The sequence below is a fragment of the Scyliorhinus torazame genome, chromosome X (genome assembly GCF_047496885.1).
Source record: "Scyliorhinus torazame isolate Kashiwa2021f chromosome X, sScyTor2.1, whole genome shotgun sequence".
Lineage (NCBI taxonomy): Eukaryota > Metazoa > Chordata > Chondrichthyes > Carcharhiniformes > Scyliorhinidae > Scyliorhinus > Scyliorhinus torazame.
In genome coordinates this window covers 27,264,918-27,289,509 of record NC_092738.1, presented here as the reverse complement: position 1 = coordinate 27,289,509, position 24,592 = coordinate 27,264,918, and the positions used below count along the sequence as shown (strand labels likewise).

Genomic DNA, 24,592 nt, shown 5'->3' with positions numbered 1-24,592 from the left:
CCAGCCCTCAGGTGACTGAGGAGCTGGTGCATTTTTCTATCTTTAGGCTGACACTCCCAGTGCTGTACTGAGGGAGTGCCGTGCTGTCATATGATGTAAAAGATCCCATGGCCACAATTTTGAAGAAGAGTAGGGGGGTTCACCCTGGTGCCCTGGCCTTTATTCATCCCTCAACCAACACCACTAAAAACGGATCATCCTGGTCATTATCACATTAATGTGGAGATGCTGGTGTTGGACTGGGGTGAGCACAGTAAGAAGTCTTACAACACCAGGTTAAAGTCCAACAGGTTTGTTTGAATCACTAGCTTTCGGAACTAGTGCTGTGCTCCGAAAGCTAGTGATTCTAAACAAACCTGTTGGACTTAAGCCTGGTGTTGTAAGATTATCACATTGGTGTTTGTGGGAGCTTGCTGTGCACAAATTGGCATTTCGTACATTACAACAGTGACTACACTTCCAAATGTACTTCATTGGCTGTGAAGACTTTGGAACATTTTGAGGTTGCGAGGCACTATAAAAGTGCGAGTCGTTCTTTTTCTCTCTACATCATTTTTTTGCAATTTGGACAACGACTTTAGTCAACACGAGCAAGATTTGATGTCCTGAATATGACATTTTTCCAGTTTACTTTGCACACCCGTGCAAACCTTTTGTGTAGCCTGAGTTGCATTGAAGGAGCGTGAGGCCATGGAGCACTGCCGCAGTGTTGTGATGTGGTCATCAATCGGCCTCTGGTAGGCTGTACAGCGCCACGAGGCATACAGTGCCTCTCCCATACAACAAGTTCTGTTTATGTAGCGTCTTTTAAAGTAGCCAAAGACCCCAAGGTACTTCAACTTAAAAGGCGCTCCTGTTTTGTGTCCAGTCTGGAGAGATTTGAGCTCCCGGAACCCTCACCCTTTATACCTAGCAGGTCCTTGATTGAGCTCACGTGCCGCCCATGTCAGCCTGATGCCAATTGCCAGCCTCACCACTCAGTTTATATTTGGCACTCAAGGGTGGGCGCTGGGTGTGCCAGAATGAGATTAGTTTAAAAAGCCTGGGAATCTCAAAATGATGTTCTGAGGTTTTGAAACAATGTACTTCCTCTGTTTAAACTCTGCTTACTCATATCTGGGATATGTCCTGTATTTGACTCCCTCAGGTTCACTCCTCCAGCATTGTGCCTTTTTGATCTGGTATTTGTGACCGCCTATGGGGAAGTAAGACTGCATTTCACTCTCAATGGGAAATCAGGAACCAAACTCCAGCTTTTCTTCGATCCTCGGATCTTCAGATGATTTCTTGACTCTTGGTCTAAAGTCTCCGCTGCTGAAACACAGGCATTAGCTGTAAAGGGCCAGAAAACTGTGCGTAGTGCGTGCCTGAACTTCCCCTGGGGTGCAGACCACCCGTCCCTGCGCCCAACTGCACTGTATCTGTTGAGGCCTTTCAGCCCCTCTCCTTTCAGCCCCCGACTTTTCAATCTGCCCTTCAGGCCTGCCAAAAGACAGGAAACAAATTTGATTTTCTCTAATGCCTTTCCTCAGAACCTCCCAAAGCGCTGGACAGCCAAAGAAGTACTTTCTGAAGTGCAGTCACTGTTTTAATGTAAGAAACGGGGGCAGCTAATTTCCGCATAACAAGATCCCACAAACAGCCGTGTGATACAACGTTGATTAAAGGATAAATATTTGTTAAGAGGCTGGGAATAACTCCCCTGATCTTCTTTGAAATAGTGTCTTACGAGAGAGCAGACAAGCCCAGTTTAACCTCTCATCTAAGTAAAGGTACCTCTAACAGCACTCAGTACTGCACTAAACTGACGGCCTCCTTCCTGTGCTCAAGCCCCTGGAATGGGACTTGAACCCACTACCTCCTGAATCGGACGCAAGGAATGCTATCCATTGATACACAGCTGGCATCAGCATGGAGCCCAGGGCAGAAACAGTCACATGCCCGGCTGCTAGCCGTGAAGTCTTGGGAAAGGCTCCAAGGATAAGGGTGGCGAAACACTATTACATGAGCTTTGAAGCGCCACTGCACTCCCCTGGGGTCGTTGAGGCTTGAACCGGCAATGGGCACAGGCCCTGCATTGCTATGGAACCAGTGTGGGAGCTTGGGGGAGGTGGGGCTGGTGGACAGTCGTGGTTGTCCTGCCTGAATTTCCTTCACAAATGCCCATCATTGGGTTCCCAAATACAGGAGTGCACCCAGCAATATGACAGTGCAGTTTGTGCTAGCGGCCTTCTCAAATCAGCGGGTCTGAAGGACCGAAGAGAGGCACCAGAGCTCGTGCCCCAAAATGATTTCTAAGAGAACTTCAGGTGTAGCATTCAACATAGACGGGGCACAAAACATGAGCTAGCAGATCCGCCACCTGTTACATGCCCTGCTTGAAGCTCCGTACCATTCGGGTGTGGGTTGGCAGTCTATCCACTACCACCTATCTTGTGCCCTCATCCTCAATGAACTCTAACCCCTCCGGGTCCAGCTCCCTGAGTTCTGACTTTGATGCCGTACACACCACCTGTTGTATCCTGTCAGATTTATCATTGAGCTGAAGCAGAAATAGTCCCATTAAATACTGTCTCAATACTGCTCTGATTGCATTGTACATCCTGCCATCTGGCAGCACAAAGCCACACACACAATTAAAGGGCAATGGCTGGCTTTTGAAGAGAGTTTTTAGCATCATTCTTAATTGTTTTAGGTTCAAGAATAGCCTCTGTTTCTCTGAGCTGTCTGCTTGTCATTTTACACTGATATAGCAAAAGGCTGTTTCATACAGTTTCCTCAACATTTGGCATGCAGTAATGAGGCGTTTTGCTGCCATGATCGCACCCACAATGAGAGCATAAGACTGAACTGGAGCCAAGGCTCAGCAATCCTTCCAAAAAAAGAGAAATGGAACTATTTGAGGGCTTCACCATGAGTGTGACTACAGCTTTGAGTGTGTATGCGACAGTGTGAGAGAGAGTGCGACAGTGTGAGAGAGAGTGCGACAGTGTGAGAGAGAGTGCAACAGTGTGAGAGAGAGTGCGACAGTGTGAGAGAGAGTGCGACAGTGAGAGAGAGTGCGACAGTGTGAGAGAGAGTGCGACATTGAGAGAGAGAGTGCGACAGAGAGAGAGAGTGCGACAGTGAGAGAAAGAGAGTGCGACAGTGTGAGAGAGAGTGCGACAGTGTGAGAGAGAGTGCGACAGTGAGAGAGTGCGACAGTGTGAGAGAGAGTGCGACAGTGTGAGAGAGAGTGCGACAGTGTGAGAGAGAGTGCGACAGTGTGAGAGAGAGTGCGACAGTGTGAGAGAGAGTGCGACAGTGAGAGAGAGTGCGACTGAGAGAAAGAGTGCGACAGTGAGAGAGAGTGCATATGTGTGAGAGGTAGAGCGTGCGTATGTGAGAGAGTACGTATGTGAGAGAGAGAGTACGTATGTGAGAGAGAGTGCGTATGTGAGAGAGAGTGCGTATGTGAGAGAGAGTGCGTATGTGAGAGAGAGTGCGTGTGAGAGAGTGCGTATGTGAGAGAGTGTGTATGTGAGAGAGAGAGTGCGTATGTGAGAGAGAGTGCGTATGTGAGAGAGAGTGCGTATGTGAGAGAGAGTGCGTATGTGAGAGTGCGTGTGAGAGAGAGTGCGTGTGAGAGAGAGTGCGTATGTGAGAGAGTGTGTATGTGAGAGAGAGAGTGCGTATGTGAGAGAGTGCGTATGTGAGAGAGAGTGCGTATGTGAGAGAGTGCGTATGTGAGAGTGCGTATGTGAGAGAGAGTACGTATGTGAGAGAGAGAGTACGTATGTGAGAGAGAGTACGTATGTGAGAGAGAGAATGCGTATGTGAGAGAGAGAGTGCGTATGTGAGAGAGAGTACGTATGTGAGAGAGAATGCGTATGTGAGAGAGAGAGTGCGTATGTGAGAGAGAGTGCGTATGTGAGAGAGAGAGTGCGTATGTGAGAGAGAGTGCGTATGTGAGAGAGAGTGCGTATGTGAGAGAGAGTGCGTGTGAGAGAGAGTGCGTATGTGAGAGAGTGCATATGTGAGAGAGAGAGAGCGTGTGAGAGAGAGAGTGCGTATGTGAGAGAGAGTGTGTATGTGAGAGATAGAGTGCGTATGTGAGAGAGAGTGCGTATGTGAGAGAGTGCGTATGTGAGAGAGAGAAAGCGTGTGAGAGAGAGAGTGCGTATGTGAGAGAGAGTGCGTATGTGAGAGAGAGTGCGTATGTGAGAGAGAGTGCGTATGTGAGAGAGAGAGAGTCCGTATGTGAGAGAGAGCGTATGTGAGAGAGAGAGAGAGTCCGTATGAGAGACAGAGAGTGCGTATGTGAGAGAGAGAGTGTGCGTATGTGAGAGAGAGAGTGCGTATGTGAGAGAGAGCGAGTGCGTGTGTGTGTGTGTGGAAGTCTGGAAATGTGGGAGTGTGACATGTTTCTTTCCAGCTCTTTTTCCCCATTCTCTCCTAACAAGCTTGGGTCCAGTTTTGCTCTGGAATAATGCCACTTTTCCAGTGTAACTCGGGGCCGGCCGTGGCAGAACATTTGTGCTGAGGCTGTTCTCTGGTTTTGTGCTGTTGCGACTTCAGATGCTTTGATATATCACCCAGATATGGGCAATATATTATAATGACATGGAAATGACAGGAGCATACCACACTGGACATTTCCGGTCAGTTTTAAGTGGTGGGTCAAATGCACTGATATGCAGTTAAATTAGGTATGTGTAACCCAAGGCACTTCACATGGGCATTGTCACATCAAATTTAACACCAAGCCACATAAAAGAATATCAGGACACATGAGGTAGTTTTACTGAGTGTCTCAAAGGAGGAGGTGAAGGGAATTCCAGGTCTTGGACCTTTTGACAGCAGGATCTGGGATGGTCACAAGGCCAGAATTGGAGGAACACAGAGTGTGGGGCTGGAGGAGATTACCAAGATAGGGATGGGGGAGGCCATGGAGGGATTTGACATTGAGGATGAGAATGTTAAAATCAGGGACCAGGAGCCAATGTAGGTCAGCAAGCACAGGGCAATAGGTGAACAAGACTTGGGGCCAGTTAGGATATTTACCGCAAAGTTTTTGATGAGTTCAAGTTAATGGAGGGTGGAAAATGGGAGGCTGGCCAGGAGATGAGACAAATCCCAGTTTAAGAATACTTTGAGAGGGATGGAGTTCTCACCTCTCTCTCCCAGGTTTAAGTTTCTGCTGTAGGTCATAGCCAGGTCAGTAGGTGGTGCTGTTCCTCCTTGAGGACTAACAACTGCCTGAGGGCAAAGTTGGTGAGCCTTTGAAAGCGAACCTGATGCCCACTTGACCAGTGCCCGTTGGTTGTAATGCAAGATAGCATGCAAACTTTGCTGACTGAAACCACGATCTGCTGCTCTGCATACTCTGGCAGACAGTCAATGCAAACCAATATGGCGTACAGCACGATTTGGTGTGGACACTATTTTGGAATGCTGTGGCACTCATAGTGCCACTTTCGTTCGTTCCTTGAAGCAGGACAGATCAGGCTGCCTGCTTGTACTTGGTCAGTACCTCAGAATAATGGAACGTCCAGCCATGTAATCAGGCTGTAGGGAACCGTTCCAGGTTTGACTGGTCTAATTTGGTGTGTGCAGGGATTCAGCCAGAATTGAAGTTATTGTTCGAAAAGTTTGTTTTAATAGATGAGGCAGGCACAAGTGGGATTTGCCTTAACATCCTGTCATATTGGGCAGCATCCTGGAACGCAAGGCACTTGTTCCTCTGAACTGGTTCCGACCTGATGCAGATATACACTGGCAAGAAACTGGCATAACCTTATTTCATCGTGTGGATATTTAACCCTTTCACTTTAGCCCTTCCACTACTGCATTGCAAATGGCATCGCTCAAAAACTCTTTGTGACTGGTTGACAACGGGAAGGTTGCAGGGGGCATACTGAACATCAGTCCCCAGACTGGCGCAGAGGAAAACCGTACTTCAGCCTGCCTACTCACAAATCTGCGTGTAAACATTGAAACTGCACTCCTATCAGGAGGTGCTCTGACAGATTTCATCTTTCACTTCCTGTGGATTTTTATTTAAATCCTTTCATGGGATGCGTGCATCGCTGGCTAGGCCAGCATTTCTCGCCCATCCCCAACTGCCCCTTGAGAAGGTGGTGGTGAGCTGCCTTCTTGAACCGCTGCAATCCATGTGGCGTAGGTACACCTACTGTGCTGTTGGGGAGCGAATTCTAGGATTTCACAGTATTATCATGGGTGTCTCATTTGACAAGCCAGTGTTGTGCTCGTCAAGTCTTCCCTGGGATGTTCAACTCCTGATTGCAAGTGGGCAGCAATCAACCTTTCACTCAATGCCGTGGATAATGGGATATCACCCCCTCCTCCCAGTATTCTATGCTCTTCCCCTCCCACGGACACCCGTGGCAACATGATGGAGCAGTGCTGAGTCCAGGACTCAACAGCAACAACAACTTTCATTTAAATAGCACTTTTGCCATAGTGAAGCATCCCAAGGTGCTTTGCAGGAGTGCCACCCGACAACATTTGACACAAATCCACAGAAGAAGATATTAGGACAGATGACCAAATGCTTGGTCAAAGACTTTTAAGGAGCGACATAAAGAAGACGAGGAGGTGGAGAGGTTTATGGAGGGAATTCCAGAGTGTAGGACCTTGGCAGCTGAAGGCATGGCCTCCAATGGTAGAGCCATGGAAATCAGGAGGGGTGCGAGAGGTCAGAACTGGAGGAGTCAGTACGTTCAGGGCTACGATTGACCAATTTCTGTCGAGGAATATGGAGTCAAGGTACAGATCTAATTGAATGGAGGAACAAGCTCGAGTGATGTTACTGGAGAGAAGGAGAGCCAAAATGGTGGATTTCTGTCAGGGGCAGGAAATTTTAAGTTTTCTCTTTGAGGTCACCAGGTTTGTTTCTGGTTTTCCTTTTCCCATTTAATATAGGGGCACTATTCCCTTTCCCTAACAGCCAAAACCTTCAATCCCTTTTCAAGAAAAACCTTTAAATTCCCCTCATGATATTTGTGCAAAGATTGAATGTTCACATCCTTGGCGATGACTACTATCCCCCAAAGTAAAGAGAATATTCCTAATATTGATACCACAATATTCAGTAACCCCTTCTCCCAGGCTCAGGAGTAGGTCCAGCTGTGAACTAGATGGCCTTATCATATTCATTTGAAGATTGGGGGAGTCTTGATAATGCTTCGTCATGTCTTCAGTCAGATACATCTGAAGAATTGAGAATATCATTGTGAAACAGCTCCTAACGATCGTTAGAAACATTTATGTAAAATGAGCAGGAACCTACACAAACCTGAGGTCAGGATGATACCAACCTCAGTACAGGTAGCAATAGCCTCGGTTCCCATTGAAATGAAACAAAACCTGGACTGGAGTATCTCTTGTCTCTACAGTGATTTTGTTTATAAATTTAGAGTACCCAATTCATTTTTTCCAATGAAGGGGCAATTTAGCGTGGCCAATCCACCTACCCTGCACATCTTTGGGTTGTGTGGGCGAAACCCACGCAAACACGGGGAGAATGTGCAAACTCCACACGGACAGTGACCCAGAGCCAGGATCGAACCCGGGTCCTCAGCTCCGTGAGGCAGCAGGGCTAACCACTGTGCTACCGTGCCACCCTAACTCTACAATGATTTTAAAAAGAAAGACTAGCATTTCTATTTTCAGGACCACCAGAAATCCCAAAGTGCTTTCCAGCTAATGAAGCATTTTTTTGAAGTGTAGTCACCGTTGGAAATGGGGCAGCCAATCTGTGCACAGCAAGATCCTATAAATAGCATAATGGTAATGATCATATAACCTGTTTTTTGTGATGTTGATTGAGGGATAAATATTGGCCAGGACACCAGGGAGAACTCCTTGCTCTTCTTCAAACAAAATGGTGCCATGGGATTGTTCATATCCACCCGAAAATGTGGACAGTGCCTCAGTTAAACATCTCATCCAAAAGGCTGCATGACCAACAGTGCAGCTCTCCCTCAGTACTGCAGTCAAGTATCAGCCCAGATTTCTGTGTTTAACTCCTGGAGTGAGAACATATACTGACAGTAGCTTTTTATTCCAAGTTTATTTAATTAACTAAATTTAAATTCCCCCCACTGCAATTTGAACTTGTGTCTCTGGTTTACTAGTCCTGTAATATAACCACCACATGTGTTAATGAGAGGGATGGAGCAGGATTGGGCATGAACAAACTGTATGAAGGCCTTTTTATTCATAGATTGTTTTAAGTAGCTGAAAAGAAGAAATAACCTTGTCACACGTGACCATTCGGGCTTAACGAATCTTGCTCGAGTGATTCAAACAGTAGCCTCTTTGAGCGATCCAGCCTCATATAGCATTCTTTCACACTGCCCATTTTCATCCCTGCATACTTCAAGGTGAACCATTTTACACAAGGAATGCTGATGGCTCAGGCTGTTATTTTTGGCTTTGCAAGCCCCTGTTCCTGCCCTGACAGCAATGAATGTTCTTTCTGTTTCCTCTCTTGGCCGGGCGTGGCTCCATATTTTTCCGTCGCAGGCAGCAAGCAGTAGGACACAGGGCCTACTTTGTTGTCGACTGGGTGGAGATGGTGTGTGGATAGGCCGGGCCCAAGGTATAAAAGCAGCTTTTTTGTCTATTTGTGCAGGCCTCACCACACTCATTCACCAAGGCAGGGGCAGAGGCACAAGCTGTTTTTGAATATTTTGATTCCGGAACGTTCCTGCGCACGAGCCAACCAGAGCTTCTGGGGAAGAGGCCAGCGCTCAGTGTGGCACACCGATGGAGTTGTTAGAACAGGTTAAAACCAGGACAGAGCCAGGCGAAAGAGAGATCCATATATATATACGTTAGCTGGTGAAAGGAGGACATCTCTGGTTCAGGGTTCTCCCAAGCTCAGAGCAGATTCTGACAGCAGAAAACACAGTTGTCATGGGCAACAGGCCCTGTAGGCTCAATTCTCAGGAAGCTTGGCCCTCTGCCACTGAAATGATATTCAATGAATGACCTCAGTGAATTTAAGGCCTTGTTCTGGATCGTACTGGATTATTGGCTCTTTGACGGTGTGTTGCTTTCTCCGTGATTGCTGAGGTGAGCTGCGTGCCACACTGGGCGAAGGCCGCATTTGGAAGGCAATTTGATCCAACATCATGAAGTAAAATTGGCGCCTGACTGCATAAACGAGCATGATGCTGACACGTGAACTCACATTTATTCACTCTTGAGCACTATTCAGGCTATTTATCTCCCCCCCCCCCCCCCAACCATACCTCCTTTCCATGTGACCTTCCCAGAAACGAGGCCCCTCTACAGTGCAATTTCCCTATTCCTCTGCAAAGGCGACCCTCTGCAGTGAACCTCCACATTCACAGAATTGAAGACTAGTTATTGACCCAGATAGATATTTAGAGAGTAAGTGAATGAGCAAAACTGTGAAAATGGAATTCAGTGTCTGCAAGTGTGAGGTCACCCACTTTGGACTTGAAAAGAATAGAAGAGGTCCTAAATAGACCTGAATAGAAGACCTAAATGGTGAGAAGCGAGAAACAATGGAGCTCCAAAAAGACTTGGGGTCCAAGTCAGATCACGAACAGATACAGACAAGAACCAAATAGACTAACAGAATACTGGCCATTATATCTCCTCCTTCAGGTACCAAGAATAAGAGGGCATTGGCAACCATGAACTTCCTTTGGATTGGTCCATAATGATGTTTGGCAAAGTATTGCATTGGTTTGCTGTTGCTTTCTGCAGTATGGCTGACCAGGAAACTCCCACTCTTACTGCCTACCATCAGGTATATTGGAAGGATTTACAGGCTGATAACCTGTTTGGCCATCTTCCACAACCTGTAGTGGGACTTGAACACCGAGCTTTGGATGCTACCACAGCACCATAAGACTTTCCCCCCATTATATCTGGAAGACTAGAATACAAGTGGTAGATGTTAAATTACAGCTATGCAAACCCTCGACCACACCTGGAGTCACGGTGAACAGTTCTAGGCACCATACCTTAGAATATATTGGCCATGGAGGGAGTTAAGCGTGGATTTACCAGGATGATACCTGAACTCCAAGAGTTAAGCTATAAGGGGAGATTACATAACTACCACCAACACAGTCGTATGTACCATCTACAAGATGCATTGCAGCAACTCACCAAGGCTCCTTTGACAGCACCGTCCAAATCCGTGACCACTACCGTCTAGAAGGACAAGAGCAGCAGATACCTGGGAACCCCACCACCTGGAAGTTCTCTAAGCCACTCACCATCCTGACTTGGAAATATATCGGCCGTTCCTTCACTGTCGCTGGGTCAAAATCCTGAACTCCTTCCCTAACAGCACTGTGAGTGTACCAACACCGGCAGTGCTTCCACCTTATTGAGGGCAATTAGGGATGGGCAACAAATGCTGGCCTAGCCAGTGATGCCCACATCCCATTAATAAAATACCTTTCATTTTTCTGAACTCCAGGGAGTATTAGCCTGGTCCACACAATCTCTCCTCAGAAGACAATCCCCTCACCCCTGGATCCAGTCGAATCAACCTTCGCTAATCTACTGTCTCAAATTCCCAGGAAAACCAACAGTCTTTAACTAAAAATATAGCTGTTGCTTTTTCTGTGATTGAATGTTCCATATATATCACATGAAAGAAAACGTGTATATTTACAGAAAGCATTTACTAGCTGTACTCATAATTTGGATTGTGACTGCCCGAACCAAAGTTTGTAGTCGTAACAATGTTTACGTTCTCTTTCCTGGAATATGGATGAAACATTCAACCAGCAAAAAAAATCTAGCATTTAGAACTGTCACATGTCCTGTTCCCTTCCTGGGATGGATTTCCAACTACAATAATCGATGAAGTATCGCTGGTTGTGAAGATTATCTGCGCCTGCAGATAATATCTCATGGTTATTCGGGGCCAGTCATCTGCAAGAAGAGGAGAAGAAGTGAGAAGTCCTGGGGTTTAAGATGAGATACAGCAAAACTCAAAAGTGCTGGAATGTAACCCGCAATGAGAAGCAATGCTCAGTTTGGGAGGAAGTGGTCTACTGGGGTCCAGCTGCCAGGTACGTATCCCATACAAACACCTTTTTAATACAATTCAGTGGAAAGCCCAAAGTAAAAACAATGCCTTAGTGGGTGTGGAAACACGTCCAAAGATGTACAGGTTAGGTGGATTGGCCACGCTAAATTGCCTCTGAGTGTCCTAAAGGTTGGGTGGGGTTACAGGGTTACTGCAAAGCAAGCCTGAGGAGCTGAATGGCCTACTTCAGACCCTATTTCCTCTGTGAAGGCCAGGCAATTGTAAGTGCCAAACATGCTTTGTATGCTGCATTAACAATATGTGATGTGGGTCCTTGAACCTTTGCTGACCTGCTCAGGCTATTTAGCTTTTTCCTGAACTGGTTGCGAGTTACGTTGTGTCGTTCACCTGGCACTCATGCTAGAGGCAATCTTCTTGGTGAGCGGTACTATGGTGAGCACTGCCAATGAGGACCTCTCTTTCTCTGGATTTGATTTGATTTGATTTATTGTCACATGTCCATCACACGACCCTGCCTCCCATCCATTGACTCCATCTACACCTCCTGCTGCCTGGGGAAAGCGGGCAGTGTAAAAAAGATCCTTCCCACCCGGCTTACTCACTCTTCCAACTTCTTCCATCGGGCAGGAGATACAGAAGTCTGAAAACACGCACGAACAGACTCAAAAACAGCTTCTTCCCCACTGTTACCAGACTCCTAAATGACCCTCTTATGGACTGATTTCATTAACACTACACCCTGTATGCTTCATCCGATGCCAGTGCTTATGTAGTTACATTGTATATGTTGTGTTGCCCTATTATGTATTTTCTTTCAATTCCTTTTCTTCTCATGTACTTAATGATCTGTTGAGCTGCTCGCAGAAAAATACTTTTCACTGTACCTCGGTACACGTGACAATAAACAAATCCAATCCAATCCAATCCAATGTACCAAACTACAGTGAAAAGTATTTTTCTGCGGGTAAAGGGAACGTACACAGTACGTACATCGTAGGCAAAAAATGAATAATCGACAGATTACCTTGACAAATGGTACACCGACAAAACAGTGATTGGTTACAGTGCGGAACAAGGGGCCAAACAAAGCAAATACATGAACAAGAGCAGCATAGGAACATTATTCATAATTATTTATGAAGTGGAAAAGAGTTTTAGTAAGTCAGAACAATGATAAGAGATAAAAGAAAAGGATCTGGGTGAGAGAGCTCGGAGAGAGTCGCCATGCTCCGGCGCCATCTTGGATTCTCTCCCTTGATGACCCTGTCTGGAAGACCCACCTCTTTCTGTAGTCCTTGAGGAGCTCTGAAGGCTCCTCATTCCAACTTTTTCTGAACAACATTGAATTCTTCCTCTTTAAATTGCCATCAGCCTTTCCATCTCTGCGTGGCCCCCCATGTATGATCAATTCTCACCAAATTTGAATCTTAAACATACTTCCATACACATTAAAAAATATATCAGCAGATCTCCTTGTAGCATAATGATACAGGCATTCCACCATGTAATGCCCAATTCATCATTCAGCTTCTAATGTGGGGACCGTGTTTAAATTGCGTGTCCCTTTAGGAGCACAAAGCCCCATGAGTGGCACGTGGTAAACGATGTTGGCAGTTTGGAAGGTGCTGCTAAATTTCCATATTGACAGATGCCCTTGCAATGGCTGATGCTGCCGAGTTTTCCTTTTATGGTGTGTGCCAGGGTAGAGATTTTTCCGAGTTTGTCACCATTAAGGGCTGAGTGTTTCCATTCCACCCTGCTTAAAGATGCAGGGGATGAGGGGCGACGGTCGGGGTGGAATTTCCTTTGTAAAGTCACCTAGTAGAACAGGTACTTGGAGGCAACTTGGCGCCAGAGTGTCACAGGCATCGTTTTGCCGCGTACGAGTTTCGCTCATTTTCGGCCGTCCATCAGCCCCGATTACACCTCAGTTCATGGTCGCAGCCCTCGGTTCTGGACGCATGCGTGAAGCGAAATCTGCCGCAGACAGTCAGCTTTTTCAATTTTAAAAAAAACCGAATTTTGCTTTCAAAAATAATATCTTGCTAGATTTAAGAGTGGTGACTTGATGCAGTTTGAATACAGTAGAAAATGGGTTTACCACAAAAACATGAAGTACTGTAATTGGTGCCACTCCACTACCATAACCCATTTTTAAGTTACTTTTCAAATTCAAAATGTACACAACCATTCGCTAGTTTAGTTTCTTCATAAACTAAACGAGATTCCATTTAAGAGCTTTGAAAATGTGCCTTTGCGTCCGTCCGGCGGAAAGAACCAAATTAATGGTGAACCTCCTTGACGGCCCGTGAATGATTTGTGGAAACCGCGCTGAGGTGGTTCGTTCAGGTGACCATTCGATGGGCATCTTTGTTGGGCGGGGCTGTCTTCCAACGTGACTAATTTTAGGCCAGTGCAAAAGATGGCGCAAACTCGACGCGCCATAAAAAAAGCCTGTTGTGCCTGAGTGATGGATAGGTGACCTGCTGAAGGAGCTACGCTCCGAAAGCTAGTGATTCGAAACAAACCTGTTGCACTTTAACCTGGTGTTGTAAGACTTCTTACTGTGCCCAACCCAGTCCAACGCCGGCATCTCCATATCATGCCTGAATGACGGATAGATTTTTTTCTTTTAAAATTTTTTTTAGAATATCCAATTCATTTTTTCCAATTAAGGGGCAATTTAGGGTGGCCAATCCACTTACCCTGCACATCTTTGGGTTGTGGGGGCGAAACCCACACAAACACGGGGAGAATGTGCAAACTCCACACGGATAGTGACCCAGAGCCAGGATCGAACCTAGGACCTCGGCGCCGTGAGTCAACCGTGCTAACCACTGCGCCACCATGCTGCCCTGAGTGACGGATAGATGACCTGAAACTTGTCATCTTCAAGCAGGAAGACAGGGTGTGAGTTCCACTCGCCTGTTAATGCCCATGTTTACATTTTGGTGTACATTAGTGGTAGGAAAATTGAGAGACCAGGAACACAAATCCACCCGTCCACCCCCAGAAAATTCCAGCTGGTTAACTCATGAGTGTAAAATCCTTTGAACACGGAGTCTCTTGTTTATCTATACAGGGAAGCTGTACAGAACAAATGTTTGGCTGGTAGCTTTCCTGCCTGACAGGTGCCTGCTGTGATGAAGAATGCATTACTCTGGTACACACAGCTTAAGGTGCCCCTCAACAGTTGCCTTGTTTATGTTCAGCCTGGCACAATGCCCAGCTTGTGCATGTGGCAAACATGTTGAGTGTTAGCTCACATTAATTGCATTCAGTCAGCCGAGTTTCCAAGGAACTGACGAAGACTAACATTCAATTTGGATTGTCTGGGTCGCTGGAAAAGTTCTTTTTAGTCTCGCACATGTGCAATCAGAAGAGGAAGAATTCAAGGCTTAATTGTACTGGAGAAAATCAGCCAAGCACGCCAAACCCGACTGCAGCCGCAGCTGCTAAAGATCATCTCACTCTTGTGTAGGTGGGTAAACTAGACAATGACTGCAGTGCTTTTGCTAGGTAGCAAAGGGAACCAGTTGTTGGGTTTTGTGCAGGAGGTAGCACCAACCTTGGGGCCGCAAAGCTGTTTTCTTCAGTGTCCTAAACCTTTTTGTGTTCACTTTGCATCCCTGTCTTTTTTAATGTGTGTCGAAAGCAGGAATGGGCAGCAGACGATTTGGGAAAGTCCGTGTACCTCTTGGATCCCTTTACCCCGTCAACACCTCGGCTCATTTGTGCCGAAGCTGTTTGTTACTGCCACACAGATGTGACCATTGGTTTTGTTTGAACTTGCGTTTGAAATGGTCAACCTTTGAGCTCTGACATTCTCGCAAATGCCGTAAAAAACGCACGGTTCATGCCAAATATGCTTGGTCAAAATATTAATTCTTGGAGCATTTAATGTTGGGGTGGATGGTTTGCGTCCCTCGAGAGGATTGTCAGAGAGGCGCGTCAGTGCTATTTCAGAGGCGTGGTCATGTCCTGCAAAAAATGCGACTGAACTGGGCAAAACGAGAGGGTTGCCAAGCCTGTAACATACAAGTGAGGTGTGAGAAAATGACCCACAAGGTTAACCGAATGGCAATGTGACTGAAATATGGATGAAGAAAGTGCTGTGAGCTTCTAAACTGTCTGGTGGTGGGAATCAATACACTGCCAAGTGTGGGGCATGACCATTCAAATGGGTTCTTTAAGTATCTAATTATAATATTGGCAGTTTACTCAAAAAACACATTGCATCCCAAAGGCTGAATTGCAGTGTGACTTACATCAACAGATGCATATATAAGTTAAGTAATCAGGTTAAAAACATATAACGATCATGTCGTAGCAAAAATAGAGAAACAAATTCAGCAGGTAACAGGGAAGTGGTGGACGGATAGCGTTCAATTAAATTTATATTAAAATGACAAACCACTACTTCATTCGTACATTCTCATGGCATGTGGGTGGCACTGGCATTTATTGCCCATCCCTAATTGCCCCTTGAGAAGGTGGTGGTGAGCCGCCTTCTTGGACCGTTGCAGTCCCTGTGGTGTAGGTACACCCACTGTGCTGTTAGGGAGGGAGTTCCATGATTTTGCGACAGTGACGGAACGGCCGATATATTTCCAAGTCAGGATGGTGGGTGACTTGAAGGGGATCTGCTGATCTCGTCTTTCTAAATGGTAGTGGTCGTGAGTTTGAAAGGTACTTTTGCAGGAGCTCAAAGCTATTTATCCTCACTCAACTGCCAACTGGACAATCTTTTAGACAGGCAATCAGCTCTCCAAAATTCTTACAATAAAAGCCGATTGAGAACATTGGGAGGCAGGAATGAAATGACATAATCGGGGGGGGGAAAGAGGAAAGAAAAATGGAGGACTCTTAAGAGTCAAGGAAACCGAAGAACATGTGCACATATCTTCTAAAGTCCCTCCCACTTGCTTAACCAGCATGGGTAAATCACAGAGTGTCTTTAAGACAGAGATAGATTGGTTCTTGATTATTAATAATAATCTTTCTGATTAATCCCAGTTCAGATTAATAAGGGGATCAGGGGTTATGGGGAGAAGGCAGGAGAATGGGGATGAGAAAATATCAGCCATGATTGAATGGAGGAGCAGACTCGATGGGCCGAGTGGCCTAATTCTGCTCCTATGTCTTAAGGTCTTGTGGGTATGCAGTCAAACTGGCTGGAAGTCAGAAAGGAAAGGATCGGGTAGAAACTATATCCTGGTCTGGAAAAATGTGGTGAGTGGTGTCCCACAAGGACATTGAAGCTCCTCTTATTTATCAGATACATCAACAGTCTACACTTGGGAACCAAGGAAACAATATTGGAATTTGCCGCTGAAACCAAATTGCTGTGAACTGACAAATTGTGCCGAGGGGACTGTGAAGTCTGGAGGAGAATACAGATAGATGAGTAGGGTGGGCAGATAGGGGGCAGATGCAGTTCAACGGGGAAAATATATGAAATCATACCTTTAGAAAGTAAGAATACGGACTGTGCCTTAAATCGAGCAGGCACACAGATTATTTAAAGTGGCAACACCAGTAGACATGGCCACAAACAGGATAAAACTGGTTTTAAATCTAGCAAGTACATGCAACTTGCACAAGATTTGTCAGGCTCCAGTTGGAGTATGGTGTTTAGTTTTAGGTGTAACATTATAGGAAGGATATTCAAGCAGTGGAAAAGAGTCAGGGTTCGCTGGGACATAACCAGGGATTTGAAAAGTTCAAGTTTTCTTCGAGTGCTAAGGGGATCAAAGGAAGACCTGATAAGAGGTGTTGAAATCATTAAGGGTTATCGAGAGGTAAATAGTGATGGATTGTTTTCACAATGCACAGTGGAAACAAGAGGACACAAAGCTAAGATTTGACAAGGTGCTGCATAAAAGATTGATCCAGAAGGTGAAATCGCAGGGGATTAGGGGTACAGTACTAGATTGGTTTGAGGATTGGCTGACTGACAGAAAGCAGAGGGCCGGGTTAAATGGGTCCTTCTCTGGCTGGCAAACTGTAACTAGCGGGGTGCCGCAGGATTCAATCCTCGGACCTCAACTGTTTACAATCTATATAAATGATCTGCAAAGGGAGGCACAGTGGCTAGCACTGCTGTCTCACAGTGCTGAGGACCCATGTTCGCTCCCGGCCCCAGGTCACTGTCCATGTTGAGTTTCCGCATTCTCCCCGTGTTTGCGTGGATCTCATCCCCACAACCCAAAGATGTGCAGGTTAGGTGGATTGGCCACGCTAAATTGCCCCTTAATTGGGAAAAAAAGAATTGGGTACACTAAATTTAAAAAAACAAAAAACAAATGGTCTGCAAGCAGGGACAGAGTGTAACATAGCAAACTTTGCCTATGATACTAAAATAGGTGGGAAAGCAGGCAGTGAAGGGGAGATAAAGATTTTACAGACGGATATAGATAGAGATTGGGCCAAAATTTGTCAGATGGAGTTTAATGTGGAGAAGTGTGAGGTTATCCATTTTGGCTGAATTATTATCGAAATGGAAAGCAGATTCAAAATGCATCTGGGTAGAGGGATCTGGGTGTCTTTGTTCATGAACCGCAGAAAATTGAGGAGAGATTGAACAGTTTGGGCTTATACTCGCTGGAGTTTAGAAGAATAAGTGGGGATCTGATTAAGGTATATAAAATACTAAAAGGGATTGATAAAGTAAATGTAGACCAAATGTTCCCCCTTGTGGGGCAATCTAGAACAAGAGGCCACCGATATAGGTTGAGAGGCGGCAGATTTAAAACTGAGATGAGGAGGAACAACTTCTCGCAGAGGGTGGTGAATTTGTGGAACTCGCTGCCCCATAGCGCGGTGGAATCTAAATCATTAAATCGTTTCAAGAAGGAGATAGATATATTTCTGATAAACTGGTTAAAGGGAGGAACGGGTGGGGAGGTGGATTTGAAACCAGGAAGAGATCAGCCATGATCTGATTGAATGGCGGGACAGGATCGAAGGGCTGAATTACCGACTTCTGTTCCTCATCCCTATGTTCCAAGATAATCATAAAGAAGATGAAAAAGGTTATGAAATGTTCCTTTTCATGCAGGGGTTATTTGAATGTAGAACACTCACCCCAAACCGTTGCTGAAGTGGAGCGAGCAAGATTAAGTGAAGGTGGACTGTGGAGGAAAGAAAACACCTCCATGGATATTTTTCCCTGTTGATTCATGGGATGTGAGTGTCATTGGCAATGTCTGCATTTATTACCCATCCCTCCAACTGGTGGTAGTGGTGAGCTGTTGCAGTCCATGTGGCATAGATACACCCACAGTGCTAATTTCTGTCTGGTGGTTTGGTACAAATGAGTACCCTGCTCGGCCATTTCAGAAAGCAGTCAACCCCATTACTGTGGGCCAGACCGGGTAAGGACGGCAGATTTCCATCCCTGAAGGACATTAGTGAACCAGAAGGGCTTTTACAACAATCCGGTAGTTTCGCAATCATTATTATTGAAAGCAGCTTTTTAATTCCAAAATTATTTAAATATCTATATATGAATTCTGCCCACCCCCTCTACGAGTGGTGCCATCATGACTACAGCACTTGGGTTATCTTGCCACTATGTTGGTAGCAATGAATCCCTGTCTCCCATGTCTGTCAACACTTCCAAAGATGCTCGACGGAGTGAGAAGAAAAACTTGTCCCAGGGCAGAAAACGCTGGCTTTTTGCCAAGCAGAAACTGGAGCTCGGCACATTCTAAAAGGTGCGTTTAAGTAACCCTCTCCTCAACAGACACTGAAAACCTAAACAGCCGCCGCATAATGTTGTTGATCTGTTCGGTGCCAATTCCATCACATGGTGTCACATGGCTTCATGTTTGGGCTGATGAATGTGGTTTGTGAGTATCCTCGGGACCAATTTCTCTGAAACTGCGACGGGTGGAAAGAAAGACGCTCTTACATTTTCTCTCCCAATTTCAGTTTGCGTTCACAGTCACCGTGTGGTTGCAGCGACCCAGAGGTCATAGTTCAATTCCCATTCCGCCCCTCCCCTTCCCTGTCAAATTGAAGTCATCGAATCTAATAACCTGATGCCAGGAGAACAAAATGTCCATGGGAGCTTCCAGATTGTCATAAAAAACAAACTCATTCACTCGTGTCCTTCAGGGATGAGAACCTGCCAACCTTTACCAAGTCTGCCTACATGTGAGTCCAGTGTCACACTCGTGCTCTTGGGGGCAACTTGAGATGGAAATCCTGCTCAGGCAAATGAAGGGGAAAGTAATCAGCACTTTGGACGGAATATCCTACACCCAGCATTGGCATCAAGTATTCCCAGTTCAGGTACAGCATAATTTTAGAGATACACTGCCTCTACCCTACTCCAGTAGTACACGCTGCGCCACCGACCCCTCACCTCCCTACGCTGAGAAATCTGCACCCCTATCAAGTAATGTGACAGTTTGTTTCCCGAAGCAGGCATCCTCTGAGTGAGACTCATTTCTGCTGAATTTTGTGCTCTGTAGTCGTGCCTGCTGATAGCGACAGCTCAAATTAGCATATCTTAGGACCTTTATTACAGGCAACAGCCAAGCAACGCTTTCTACCCGGTCAGCTTGGTATAGATTCAAACGCAAGTCCCAGAGGTGAAAGGCTGGTGACCTAACCCACTGCCCTCAGCCTTTTCCAACATTCCCTTCATTTTTAATCTTGACCAGTGACCCTTTGTCCAAGTCTGTTCATTTAGGGAACTGAGTGTAATGCAGAGAGGAACTTTAAAAGGCAGAAAGTAGAGAAAACAAATAAACATGTGCCCTTTCCTCATTCAGCTAGTAGTGTGGCAGGAATTAAATGAAGCTTGTATCCAAGAGTAACGCAAGAGATTTTCAACTTTACAAAATAAAATGGATTTTACAAAATTGGCGTTGTAATCCACATCGGGGGCGGGATTTTACAAAATGGAAGCAGAGTGTCCACGCCGTCGCAAATGCCGTCGCGTTTTTTGACGGCGTGAACAGGCCGCTCCCACGTTGAATTCTGGCCCCTACAGGGGGCCAGCAGGGCGCTGGAGTGGTTCGCGACACTCCAGCCGCAGATCCCGGTGTGAACTGGGCGCCGCGGGATCTGCGCATGCGCAGTTGCGCCGGCGCCAACGATGACATGCGCAGTGGCGCCGGTAGCCTTGCGGAGCCCTCCGTCCCCTCACCAACATGGCGCCGGGGCTCTGGGGCCATCTCCCTGGGGGGAGAGGCCGGCCCGCCGGTCAGTGAGCCCCGATCGTGGGCCAGACCCCATCGGAGGGCCCCCCCCCCGGGAACGGAGCTCCACTCGGGAACGGAGCCCCCCCCCACCCCCACAGGCCGCTCTCCAAGCCTTCGTGACAAGTACCCGCCGGCAGCGACCAAGTGTGGACGACGCCGGCGGGATTAGGCCGTTTACGGGCCGGAGAATCGGCGGCCCGGCCGCCGCACCTCCGCACCTCTGAGAATCGCGCGCCAGTGTCGCGCGAAAAAATGCCACGAACGCCGATTCTCCCAGCCGGCTCGGCTTCGGAGAATCCCGCCCCTTATCGTGAAATGCTTTGCAGCCATTGAGTTTTTTTGAAGTGCAGTCACTGTTTTAGGAAACATGGCAGCCAATTTGCAAACAGGAAATTCCCATAAACAGCAATGCGACAGTGGCCAGATAATCTATTCTTTTGTCATGTTGGCTGAGGGATAAATGTTGTCCAGGACACTCTCCTGCTCTTCTTCAAAATGGTGCCATGGGATCTTTTACATCAACCAAAGCAGGCAGATGGGGCCCAGTTTAAAATTTCAGCTGAAACACGTACCTCTGACAGTGCAGCACTCCCTCAGCCCTGCACTGGAGTGTCTGCCTTTATTTTTGTGCTCAAGTCCTGGCTTGGAGCTTGAACCCCCAACCTTGTGATGAGAGGCGAGCATACTGCCAGCTGAGGCGTAGCTGACATACTTAAGATTGAGGTCAACAGATTATCGAATATTAAGGAACATGGGCCAGTGTTGAAAGGTGCAGGGAAGACTATCACCCCAATGTTACAGAACGACGGAACAGGTTTGAGGGGCTGAATGGCTGATTCCTCATTACTTGTGTTATGCTACGTAAATTAGAAAGAGGAGAGTTAATATGATTCGAACAGAGATCTGCCATGTGTGAAATAAAGAATGGTATCCAATAAAATTAAACTGGAGGATGTCAGGTGACAAATCATGAAAGGATGATGATTAACATTTTCCCTCTTTAGATTCAGTGTCTGTCTGAGTATAATGGTCAAATATGAAATAAAAAGCACTTTATTTCACGAGCTGACTGCTGCATTTGTGCACATACTTGGAGCAGATTGGCAAAACCAGCTGCCTTTACATTTAACCTCTGAGCATTTGAAGACAACAAGGAGCTACTTTTTTGGAGCGCCATGCAAGATTTGTAGAGCAAGCAGCTTTGAAGGGAGCCCAGGTATACTGAGAGGGAAATTTAAAAGAATCCTGGCTCCATAAAATGCAGAATGGTTGAATGACGTTGTGCAATGTTCTGCTAAAAATATTTCAAGATCTATAAACACACATCCCTGGATTCACTCGGTGTACTGGCAGCTGCTGCTTCTGACAGGAGTTTGTGTAAACTGTATTATTTATTAACTCCTGACACACTACAGGAACCTGTCAGAATTGAATCACTTCACGGGAACCAGTGATCCGAGGACTCCAGGTTTTTCTCATTTCTCCTTTGCCTCAAGTCAATTGCCTGTTCCACCCACTGCTCTTTCCAGTCACTGAGGGAAGGAATCTGTTGAGGATGAGTTTTCGTTTTCTCAATCAATGGCTGTCCAAAGGTTGACCTAGTGCCAGGCTCCTACTAATGCTGGTGTTATAATAATTGCTAAGAGCTGCCCAAGAATGGCCGAGCTTGCCCCCAGCTTGTTTTGCCTCCACTCAGTGGCTTTGTGATATGAATGAGATGAAGAGCTCAACATGGCGATGATCATAACACTGACCACACATCCCACCATTTCGTACTAGACTGGACTCTACTGAACTGGATCAGACATATAAATACTGTGGCTACACGAGCAGGGCAAAGGCTGGGAATTATGTGATGAGTAACTCACCTCCTGACTCTCCAAAGCCTGTCGATCATCTACAAGGCACAACTCAGGAGTGTAATGGAATACTCTCCACTTGCCTGGATGAGTGCAGCTCCAACAACACTCAAGAAGCTCCACACCATCCAGGACAAAGCAGCCCCGCTTGATTGGTATCCCATCCACCACCGTAACCATCCACTCCCTCCACCGCCGATGCACAGTGTCAGCCGTGTGCACCATCTACATGATGCACTGCGGGACTTCACTTCGACAGCACCTTCCAAACCCATGACCTCTACTATCTAGAAGGACAAGTGCAGGAGGTGCATGAGAACACCACCACCTGGAGGTTCCCCTCCAAGTCACTCCATCCTGATTTCAAAATATATCACTGTTTCTCCACTGTCACTGGGCCAAAACCCTGGAACTCCCTCCCTAACAGCACTGTGGGTGTACCTACACCACATGGACTACAGCGGTTCAAGAAGGCAGCTCACCACCACCTTCTCAAGGGGCAATTAGGAATGGGCAATACATGATGGCCTAGCCAGCGATGCCCACATCCTATGAACAAGTAAAAAAATGTTTAAACATCCTGATAACTCGCCCTTTTCCTTTGTACCTCTTGTTACATTGTAGTATTCTCCAACAACTGCATCAGGCTGTTTGGGTAAAGAAAGAGAAACTAAAGAGAGCTGTTGTCTGACTGAGTAGCTGAGTGATCTGTGTGGAGTGCAGGCAGACACTCAGTACTCTGATATGTTTCTCAGCTCTTTGCCAAATGACCACAGTAAGTGATATGCATAACGTGGCACCGAGGAGGCCACTTGCAGCCCACCTATCCCTCAGCTTGATCCTCAAGAGACTAGCTCTGCCATCTGTCTCTGAGTCTCATTTGCAGAGTATGGAGGTCCTCAACAGTGGTTTAGTCATGAGCTCTGCACTATCTATAGCATTAGGTACTACACAGTATTTACAACATAGAAAAAATTCTATAGATGAGCAATGTTAAACACGTCTAACGAAAGCCATTCTGAAAAACAAACTGCAAACTTTCTTTATTCAAAACACAAGTTATCATTCAGGACGAGGGTGGCACAGAGTTGCCATCTTTAGCCCACTTTCATGGGCAGAATTGTTGCTTTGACTCATAATCGGAATAAATGTAATAAAAGGATTATACGATGTGATGTCTGAAGTGTGTGCCAACAGGTCCATGTTAGTGTTTACACTCCACACGAGACACCTTCCATCCCTCCCCTCTTCATCTCGCCCCGTCATCATATCCTTCTGTTCCTTTCTCCCTCATGTGTTTATCCAGCTTCCCTCTTGAATGTAGATACATTTCTACTCTCTGGGTAAAGATGCTTTTCCCGAATTCTATATTGGATTTATTAGCCACTAGCTCATATATATGGCCCCCTAGTTCTGGTCACGCCCAGAATTGGAAACATCTCCATGTCTACCCTATAAAAGCCCTCAAAATCTTAACAGCCTTTTATCAAGTCACTTCTCGGCCTTTTTCCCCAGAGAAAATATTTTTCAGACTTCCCCGATAAGCAGAACCTCTCAGCTCTGGTATCGTTCTCGTAAATCCTTTTTTTTTGCACCTTCTCCTGGGCCTCTTTACCCTTTTTATAATATTAAGGTCAGAACTGTGCGCACTGCTCCAAGTTGATGGAACACTATACAGGGGAGGGTGTGTGTACCTGTCCTTCTATTAGTGTACTCGTCCTAGACTGCTCTGAATAAAAATGCAAATGAGCTGCCCCAGGAAATGTGAATGAATGCTGCTAACACATTACCTTTCCACACTCTGCAGTAATTCATGCTGAAAATATAAACAAACTTCAATATGGTTCTGCAAGTTGATCATTGTTATTTACAATATTTCTGAATGATGCAGCACAGTGTGTAGAAAGTTGAATTAAATGACTCCAGGCTCTTGTGGGCAAATAATGAATAGAAAAGTCTATTCTCTTTCTATTTTCAGAAAGTCCCTTTTTCAATATTTGTTCCTGGCACATGGGCATCACTGGCTGGGCCAGCATTTATTGCCCATGGTGAGCTGCCCTCTTGAACCGTTGCAGTCCATATGGTGTAGGTACACCTACAGTGCTGTTAGGGAGAGAGTTCCAGGATTTTTCCCCAGCGACAGTGAAGGAACGGCCGATATATTTCCAAGTCAGGATGGTGAGCGACTTGAGGGGAGAAATCTCTATGTGGTGGGGTTCCCCGGTATCTGCTGCCCTTGTCCGTTTAGATGGTAGTGGTCGCAGATTCGGAAGGTGTTGTCTAAGGAGCCTTGATAAGTTCCTGCAGTGCATCTTGTAGACGGTACATACTACTGCTAATGTCCGTCAGTGGTGGAGGGAATGAATGTTTAAGGTTGTGTATGGGAGTGCCAATCAAGTGGGCTGTTTGATAATGTTGAGCGTCTTGTGTGTAATTGTTGAGATTTGAACTTTGGCAACTTGGTGCAGTAC

At 46.2% G+C, this 24,592-nt stretch overlaps 1 protein-coding gene across 2 annotated transcripts in view; it reads left to right on the top strand.

Moving 5' to 3' along the window:
• LOC140405436 (tensin-2-like) overlaps window positions 1-24,592 on the top strand; it is a 377,445-nt gene that overhangs the window by 74,087 nt on the left and 278,766 nt on the right. The gene's annotated exons all lie outside the window — the stretch shown is intronic.